The sequence below is a fragment of the Coenobita brevimanus genome, chromosome 28 (genome assembly GCF_032717465.1).
Source record: "Coenobita brevimanus isolate Jiangsu-jjx chromosome 28, ASM3271746v2, whole genome shotgun sequence".
In the NCBI taxonomy this organism is placed as follows: domain Eukaryota; kingdom Metazoa; phylum Arthropoda; class Malacostraca; order Decapoda; family Coenobitidae; genus Coenobita; species Coenobita brevimanus.
This window is the reverse complement of record NC_136981.1, coordinates 28499988-28509376: the sequence shown is the minus strand read 5'-3', so window position 1 is coordinate 28509376 and position 9389 is coordinate 28499988. Positions and strand designations below refer to the sequence as shown.

General features: G+C 41.3%; 1 non-coding gene across 1 annotated transcript; it reads left to right on the top strand.

The window, feature by feature from the left end:
- Positions 1-2088: 2088 nt before the first annotated feature.
- Positions 2089-2207, top strand: LOC145394840 (5S ribosomal RNA). Its single transcript, XR_013896487.1, has one exon. It is a non-coding gene; the product is annotated as a 5S ribosomal RNA (ribosomal RNA).
- Positions 2208-9389: the final 7182 nt, after the last annotated feature.

Here is a 9389-nt window from a genome sequence, read left to right as displayed (position 1 = left end):
TTTTTTTTATCTACTCTAATGTCTCTGTAGCTATTTCTTTTACTGATAAAGTAGATCTCTTCGCTCAGACTTTCTCCTCCAATTCCACCTTAGACGATTCAGGTGCTGTTCCTCCATCACTTCCCCTCTCTGACTTCCTCATGGCTGACATTAAAATTTCTTCAGCTGATGTATTTTCTGCCATCACTGGCCTCAATACTAACAAGGCATATGGGCCTGATGGAGTCCCTCCTGTTGTCCTCAAGAACTGTGCTTTTATGCTTACACCCTGCCTAGGTAAACTCTTTCGCTTTTGTCTTTCAACTTGAACCTTTCCTTCTTGCTGAAAGTTTGCTCTCATTCAGCCAGCCCCAAAGAAGGGTGACCATTCCCAACCCTTTAACTATCGTCCAATTGCTTTTACATCCTGTGTCTCAAAAGTTTCTGAGTCAATTCTTAACAGAAAATTTTTAGAGCATCTTTCTTATCACAACCTTCTTTCTGCTCGTCAGTGTGGGTTTTGTCAGGGACGCTCCACTGGCGATCTCACCTACCTTTCAGACTCCTCGTCATCCTCCTTTCGGGACTTTGGCGAAAGTTTTGCAATTGGACTTGACATCTCAAAGGCTTTCGATCGAGTCTGGCATAAATCTTTAATATCCAAACTGCCCTCTTACGGTTTCTATCCTTCTATTTGAGCCTTCATCTACAGCTTCCTGTCTGGTCATTCTATAGCCGCTGATGTAGACGACCATTGTTCTTCTCCTAGATCTATCAACAGTGGTGTTCCTCAAGGCTCTGTCCTATCACCAGCTCTCTTCCTTTTATTCATCAATGGCCTTCTAAGCTGTACATCTAACCCTATCCACTCGTACGCTGATGATTCCACCCTCCGCCTTTCCATTCGGTTCTTGCAACGTCCATCTCAGCAGTTACTTCAACAAACAAGGGATACTATGGCACACCTAATGTCTGACTTGGCTTGTATCTCTGACTGGGGTAAAAATAATCTTGTTGTTTTTAATGCATCAAAAACTTAGTTTTTACACCTATCAACCTGACACAATCTTCCACAGGAGTACCCATTATTGTTTAACCCGCCCCGTCCCAACCACTTTTTGACCACTGGTACCCCCCAATCCCGACCATTTTTCGACCCTTTTTTTTTTTGCTAAAACTTTCGCTTTTGGTGAGAAACATCGAAAATTCATAGAGAATCGCTCACCTGAGGTTTAAAATACTCATTACAGGTAGGAGAGCCTCCTTACCTTACTGGGTTTTCTATCAGGCTGGCACCAAAGAAAACGAGTTCTATTTCACACCACTCATAAACGGTATTTATTTATTTACTGTTACGAATTTATATTAGTACAAGAGTATATTGGTTTTCAAGCAGTAATATAGGCATTATAAGCATTGTTTCACTCACTAATACCTGACCTTTTTTTGCCACATTACCTGATCATCATTTCTAACTGTTTCTTCCTCTAATGCTATGTAAAGTTTGTCCTCCACATTGTCATTGATTGGGGAATCACTCTGGCCCTGAATTTCGTACCGTGGCATGACATGGCTATACTGGCCAGGTCACTGATAACAGGTGAATTGCTGAGACAATGGCATGCAGGGAGGGGGAGGAGGTCATGCTGGGTAAGGCATTGTCCCTGCCTGGCATCTTGTTGAGGAAGGTGTCACGTGTATACGTACCAAAAATGACTCCCGAAAATTGAAAACTGTGGAAATTATGAACCTTGCAATTGCAGGACGTTGAAGTACGTCCCCAGGATTAGCTGTGACAAAACGTGAGGACCTGGAAGTACTTCCCCGGGACGCCGCGGGTTAATAATATACAGCTCAGTCCTGCATCATCTTTGAACATACTTGGGGTTTCATTCATTCGGGACGTATCTTGGAAAGATCATGTTGTATCTCTCGTAAGATCTGCTTCCAAGAGATTGGGTGTACTAAGCCGACTCCGTACCTTCTTTACCTCTGTACAGTTGTTGACTTTATACACGGGTTTTATTCGCCCCTGTGAAGAGTACAACTCTCATGTGTGGGGAGGCTCCCCACATACAGCTCTTCTCAGTATGATGGAGTCAAAGGTTTTTCAACGGCCATACCACGTTGAGTACACCGCTTCCCATCCGATCAGCGAAGTTAAGCAATGTTGGGTCTGGTTAGTACTTGGATGGGTGACCGCCTGGGAACACCAGATGCTGTTGGCATCCCTACATGTCAAGTGGGGTTGGTGGAGGATTAGTGCCCCTCCCTGTAAAACAATTAACTCTAAGCCCTTGGCCACCCCGTTTGGGATACATGGCGTCTGGCAATGAATGAATGAATGAAACTCTTCTCCTCTTACTGGCTCCCTTCAACCTCTGTCTCTTCGCCGCACTGCTGCCTCTTTATCTCTTTTCTGTCACTACTTCAATAGTCACTGCTCTTCTGAACTGTCTGCTTGCATTCCTCCACCTCTACGATGGGTACGTAACACCCGTCTCACAGCAAACTCTCATCCCTTTTCTGTCCAACTCTCTAATGCAAGAGTTAACCGTTACTCTCAGTCCTTCATTTATGCAACGGGTCAGCTCTGGAACTGCCTCCCTCTGTCTACATTTCCTACTTCCTATGATCTCCAGTCTTTCAAACGCAGTGTGTCCAGGTATCTCGAAATGAACGGATCTTGAATTTGGCTCTCTTTTGTATTGTTTTTGTTTTTTTCTTGGAAGGAACGATTTGCGGGCTACTGGCCTTTGCTTCCTTCTTTCTTGCATTAAAACAAGCAAACAAACAAAGAAACAAACAGAATTAACGGAAGAAGGACACAAAAGAGAGAAAGCAAAGACATTCATTTTCATCCTGAATACGGTTATTGTTCTGCTTCCTGCTCTTATTGCATGCAAGCTGCCGTCCTATTTTAATTTATAGCCCAACATAGCGTTAGTTACTCTACTTCAGCCTACATTTTTAATCTACAATAACCTAGCCTTGCTTTAGTCATCCGAACCTAGATTAACTCACATATTATAGACCCTCACCTAATCTAACCTCACATTCTAGACCTTCACCCAGCTTAACCTACCTATTGTAGTCCCCAACCTAACCTACCTTAACGTCTCTGTATCTCACATTCTAGTCCCTAACTATCTTTTCCAAACTTAACCCAATCAAACTTAGCCAGTCTGTGCTGATCCTTAAGCTGTCCCAAATTAACCTAACAAATCTAACCTATCCTAGCCTCCTACTGATGTTTCTAATCTAATTTTCCATAATCAAACCTCCCATTCTAGTTAAACGTCCTCCCAGTTAATAGTAGATATCCCTGGGGTGGAGGGAAGGAGGCATGGAAGGGAACCTTGATGAGACATTAATGGATTTACGTTACCACCAGAATTCCCCCGCTTTTCTTACTCCTACTCAATCCCCTTCCCCTCCTCTCTCCTTCATTCGTCTTCTTTCTAAGTTTCCCCTCATCCCTCATCCCTTACCCCCCCACACGTATTTCTCACTCTCTTCTTTTTTCTTTTCCTCCTTTTTTTTTTTTTTTTTTTTTTTATAATCCCACTTTCCTTCTTCCTTACTACCTTCCTTCACTCCGTGTTTATTTATTTCCTTTCCACTCATACATGTCCCATCCGTTTCTCCCACCTTCACTCCATATCTCCTGGACTTTTCGGGAGAGACAGAGAGACAGAGAGACAGTGAGACAGAGCGTAGTCGTAGGTACTTGTAGGGAGATAGGGAAGGTCGGTTGTAGATCGTCGAAGCACTGCCAGGATAAAGTTAGGAGACGTAGTATGGCTCGAACTTGTCGCTGCTTATTGCACGGTGTCGTCGGCTAGAGTGAATATGTACAGTAGGTCCCTTTCTATCTCTCTTTCTCACCTTCCCCTTTTGGGGGAGGAGGTGGCTCAATCAGTAGAGCGGTGGCCTGCAGTCCTACCGGACCCAGGTTCAAATCCCAGCTGGGGCAGGGAACAGTTTATGGATTTGAAATTCTTAAAAATAGACTTTACTGATCTACCAGAAGACCCGCCGACATGTCGAAAAAATACCCCGCTAATACCAATACACTAGCCCTGTATGAGACAGCCCTAGCATGTATTCAATATGGACAGTGGGTACTAGCGCCAAAGTGGTGACATGTAGAGGTGTATGGTATGTAGGAAGACTACTGGGCCTTGAGAGCAGGCTGTGAAGCCTATGCCCAGAGTCGGACACATAAAAAACGTGAGGTGAGTTACAGAGCAACTCTGGGGTTACGGAGTTTATTGCACAGTTATATCGAATTGTGATTTGTAGTGTAATGTAGCGTGATGGCAACCCTCCTAGGTGACCCTATCTCCTACCTCCGCCCTGATTGTGTTCTCGGGCCTTCTCTAACCCCGTTTGATCTGAAGGGAGTCTCCCCGACATTATATACAGCTTGGAGAGGATGTGTGGTGTGATATAGTGTCCGGTAGATTTCTATTCAAGTGGACTGACCGACTAGGGCTGGTTACTCCACGTGTTTGAATACGTCAAGAAATTCTTGGTCGTCTGGACTAAGAGACTGTTTGAGATACATCATATGTTAAGGATTCTTGATGGTCTGGGACAACAAGACTGTGGATAGGCATTATGTGGATTGACATTCCTAGTGAGACGCTGTGTATGTCTCCAGCAGACACTACATCCTGTACATTGTGTTATGAGATATACAGTATACTAGTGCCTATATACTGTCTACATGTCGAGAGAGAGAGAGAGAGAGAGAGAGAGAGAGAGAGAGAGAGAGAGAGAGAGAATAGTAAAAATAAATTGTTCGATTTTAACCAAATTTGATGGTGGGGTAAAGGTACAGATACAGGGTTCATTCATTCTCTATTTTAACAGTACGTCATGGTTAGGGTCACAAGGCTCGGACAAATTTTGACCAATCAAGGTAAGCATCAACCATTTTCATATGATTTAGGTGAAACTTGGTGGAAGGGTTGAGGGTATTACAAGAATGAAGGATTTCTTTTTTTCTTTCTTTTTTTTTTTAAGCAATCATAGGTAGTGGTAACAGGACAAGTCGAAGATCAAATTGTGTGCCTGTATGTGAACAACATATATATTAAAGATTTGACATGATCTGGACCAATATTGGTGGAAGAATTGGGGATCAAATAAAGGGCTACCGACCTGTTTTCACAACAGTAAGAAAAGGGCCAGTGTCTCATGGTTTGGGCAGCTTAAGCAGGTATTGTCTGATTTACTCCAACCATTCCAGAAGAGTTTGGGAATAAACAAGGATTAAAAAAAAAAATGAGAGCAATCAGCCAAAAGTCAAGGTCACTGGGAAAGGTAGAAACTCAACGCCACTGATCAAAGTTGGCTGAATCAGTGTCTATCTGATTTGATCCATACTTGATGGATTACTTAAGGTCTATAAGAATGAAGTACCGTAAAAATAGACGTAAGCAATAGAAGATAGAGCAAGCTACTGAGAAGTGTTTATTTGTATATTTATGATAAGCCTGTTGTGAAGTAAAAAATTAACGAAAATAAGTCGATCAGAAAATAAAGGAAACTTCAATGAAGTTAAAAAATGTTCATGCAAGTAAGGACTAATATTCATTTAGTGAAGTAAGACTGTAGGAAAAAACATGCATAAGCTATAGAAGATGAGAAAAACGAAGAATAGGTGTTGCAATAACCAGCAATTTATGTATTTGTGATAAGCCTATTTGTGAAATAAGAGATTAACGAAAGTGCTTTAGGAAAAAAAAAAAACTACAGGAATAAGAAAATTAAAAGACCCCTCATGGATAACCTAACTAATATGATCTTACACAACACAGAAAAATTACTTGCAGGGTAATAAAAGTGATTCTTTCGTAGCAAGCACATCGTCATAAACCTTGGAATATTTTATCTCTCTTTGCCACTTGTACAGTGGTTGATGATTCATTCATGTGATAGTGGCAGAGGGAAGTTGGTAGGAGTGTCAAGTTCAAGTGGGGCAAGGAGAAGTGTAAGCGAGTGCAAGTGGGAAATCCCCGTTCGGCCTTGGCAGGCGCGAGGGCTGTGTGCCGCAGCCACAGGCTCAGCCAGAGATGCTGCTCAGAACACAGCCTCCTTCGACCCAGAAAATTGCCTACATTCATCACCTACTATTTTCTCAACACCTCCACTAAGAGACCTGGGGACATTTGTAGTGGAGAGATGAAGGAATGTTGAAAATTTTAATCTTTAATTGAAAGCTTCATGTGCTGTACTTGCTGAGGTATGACTGCTTGAAGGCAGACTAGATAAAACACACACACACACACACACACACACACACACACACACACACACACACACACTGAGTAAGCGCCAGGCTTGTAAAACCACCTAGCCTTGGGGGGCTCATACAATCTCTACGTTCAGTTGCCCAATTGAATTATAATATCACCTCTGATGTATGCTTTCTTGATTCGCTTTTCATTTCAACTATATGTCACATCTGTTTGTCAGTGCCACTACCTTCTTTATAAACTTCCAGAGGATTAAGATTTTGGTAAAAAAAAACATTTTCCTAGGCTTCCCGAAAACCATTCTAATTAATATATATATATATATATATATATATATATATTACTCTTTCTGGATTTTGCATGCACCATTTAGAGCAGCGAATTTAACGATGCAGCCGGTGTTGTTCAGGATGATGAAGGTGATTATGGTTTTGCCATTTTTCTTTCTCAAGTTCCTGTTTATTTCGTCCCTGCACTTGTCTCACAGTCTCACTTTACCTATGCTTCATCTACCATTTTTTATTATTTTAAGTCTATGTGTGTGTGTGTGTGTGTGTGTGTGTGTGTGTGTGTGTGTGTGTGTGTGTGTGTGTGTGTGTGTGTGTGTGTGTGTCTCTCTCTCTCTCTCTCTCTCTCTCTCTCTCTCTCTCAGTGTAGTTTTGGAAGTGAGTGGGGATGTATTAACTACCCCTCGCCCTTTCTCTCTCACGCCCTTAGTCCTATCTAATGAATCAAGTACTACTGTATGAAATACTTAATTCTATGTAGTGTTTTCGTGCCTTTTGGTGGATTCGGCAGACACAGTGAACAATGTTCTAGTTTTCAGTTTGGGGCTCATAATCCTTTTGAAATATCAGAGTATATTTGCTCGTTTTCATCCATTTAGTACATTGTAACTCCTTACTGTTATTTTGAAAATATGAACGAAATGTTTCTTTGTTTAATTTTATATATCATTTAATTCACTTGGGGATATTTTATCTAGCCCAGGTGTTTTGCTTTTCTTAAGTCTGTTGATTGCATTCAGAACACCTCCATTGTTTGCTAAAATGCCACTGCTGTTCCTGTTTGCATCTACACCTATGGGGGGAGACAAATACATTGAAACTAAATTGTCTTAAAACAGATGCAGTTAAAGCATTAAGAATGTCCTCCATCAAAATTACTGATTTACTGGTGCTTGCAATAAATCTGTGGCTTTGTAATTTAGATAAGCAAATTTATTTGCTTTAAGACAGCTGGAGTAATGAAAGAGATATCGAAGGATGGCTGGGATGTTGGTGAATGGAAGGATGGGAGGAGCTTTGCAAAGCTGTGGAAGGAGTTGGTGGATGAAGGTAGAGGAAGAGGGTGAGTAGAAGAAGAGTGGAAAAATTAGTTGGGGAAGGTGCAAGGAAGGATGGGAGACGGGATGGAAAAATTGTGGAAGTAGGGGAGGGCGATTGCACGAGTCTTCCCTTTTTCGTATGGTGTAGAGTATTTGGTCAAGGTCATGACTGAGTGCAAAAGATAAAAGTCATTAGGAAGTTACCTTTGCTTAACTTCTGCACTACTAGTTTTTTTTCCCCTTTTGTCTCAAAGGACTATTTTGTTCAGCTTTTCAGTGACCTTTTTAATAATGGAGTCAATGAATATGATATTCAGCCCTTTCCAGTTTGCAAAGTCTCCTCAGAGTAAAATATAATTGTGGATGGAATGCTCGTTACTGGTTAGAAACAAATTCCTGGAGGCAGTTTTGTCAAAGCCACCCCCTACAGGATATGGCGTGAAGCAATAAATCATTGTAGCTGAGGCAAAATTGTTTTATTCAGTTTTATTGCACTCACCGCAGTCCAAAGGTGTAACAAGTTTGAGTCAGAGAATTGTGAATTTTCCTTTTACGCTTTTCCCCTGAATTTCGCTTTCCTGGGATTGTCAGGTGTTCGCCTCGGGGCCTGGTGCTCGACCAAGGAATATATAAGCAAATATTGAAACGTCAGTTGGGCCATGTCAGTCCGAAATTCGCTCAAGTGAATCCTTTGATAAGCCCGATATGAGTTGTTTTACGTTTTAGCTGCATGAATTATGACTACTACAAGATACGAGCAGTAGAAAAATAAATTCATTTGGTTGGGTATATACTGTAATTTATCAGAATCATTGGTTTTTATGCTATATCATTCAGGTGACACAAGCTTCTCAGATGTAGCACGTCTTGGAATGGCATGTTCAGTTAGTCACGCTCTAAGGATTTTCAGATGCAAAGTACATCACTCCCGCTGACATTAGCGATGCCTCACATTACGACATCCATGGTACCTCACCTACTTTGTATTTTATAAATGGTTTTAATGCAAGCAAGAAGTTTCATTAATTATATTTTTTGTTTGAAGTCATCAGTGCCTTTATAGTTGATACCGTCATTTACTTTTCTCTCAACTGGACTACTAAATCTGTTTAGCTCTGTGTGTGTGTGTGTGTGTGTGTGTGTGTGTGTGTGTGTGTGTGCTGAGTCATAGTGGTACTACTGAACCAGGCTACACTGGGTGAGTGAGTAGGTATGTGGTTTGACTGGAGGGATACATAGGACCTTTGGGGAATAGGACCATGAGGTAGGTAGACCGATGGATGGAATATGTTCATTTGGAAAAATAGGTCCGGGGGGAGTAAGTGCTTGTTGATGTCTGGTAACAGCAAGAATAAACTGCAAAATAACACCATCATGCTGAATGGGTTAAGCACAGAAGTAGCCACACATTTTTTACTAAAACGTGTAACTGAAGAGATAAATAAATAAACGTATAAAACAATCAACATTCCGGGAGTGACTTTCATATATATATTACTCTGGCTATATCCATATGATCTTGTTAAAATAAAGGGAGATGTTTCATTGTGGAGGGATTAGATACAGACCTCATGTTCTCCTTCACTGCTGGGGTCTTTCTAATATGAATTAAGTTGTTTGGTGATTGTCTTGGGTAAAAAGAAATATACATCATAGTAGTGAAGGTATTAAGCACAAAAGTAAGAAGTTAGATTTAGGAAAAACAAAATCACCTGCAAGGGTGGCGCAGAAACTTTCACTCGGACTTATCTAATATGCCATCTGAGCAAAGTGTGTGTGTGTGTGTGTGTGTGTGTGTGTGTGTGTGTGTGTGTGTG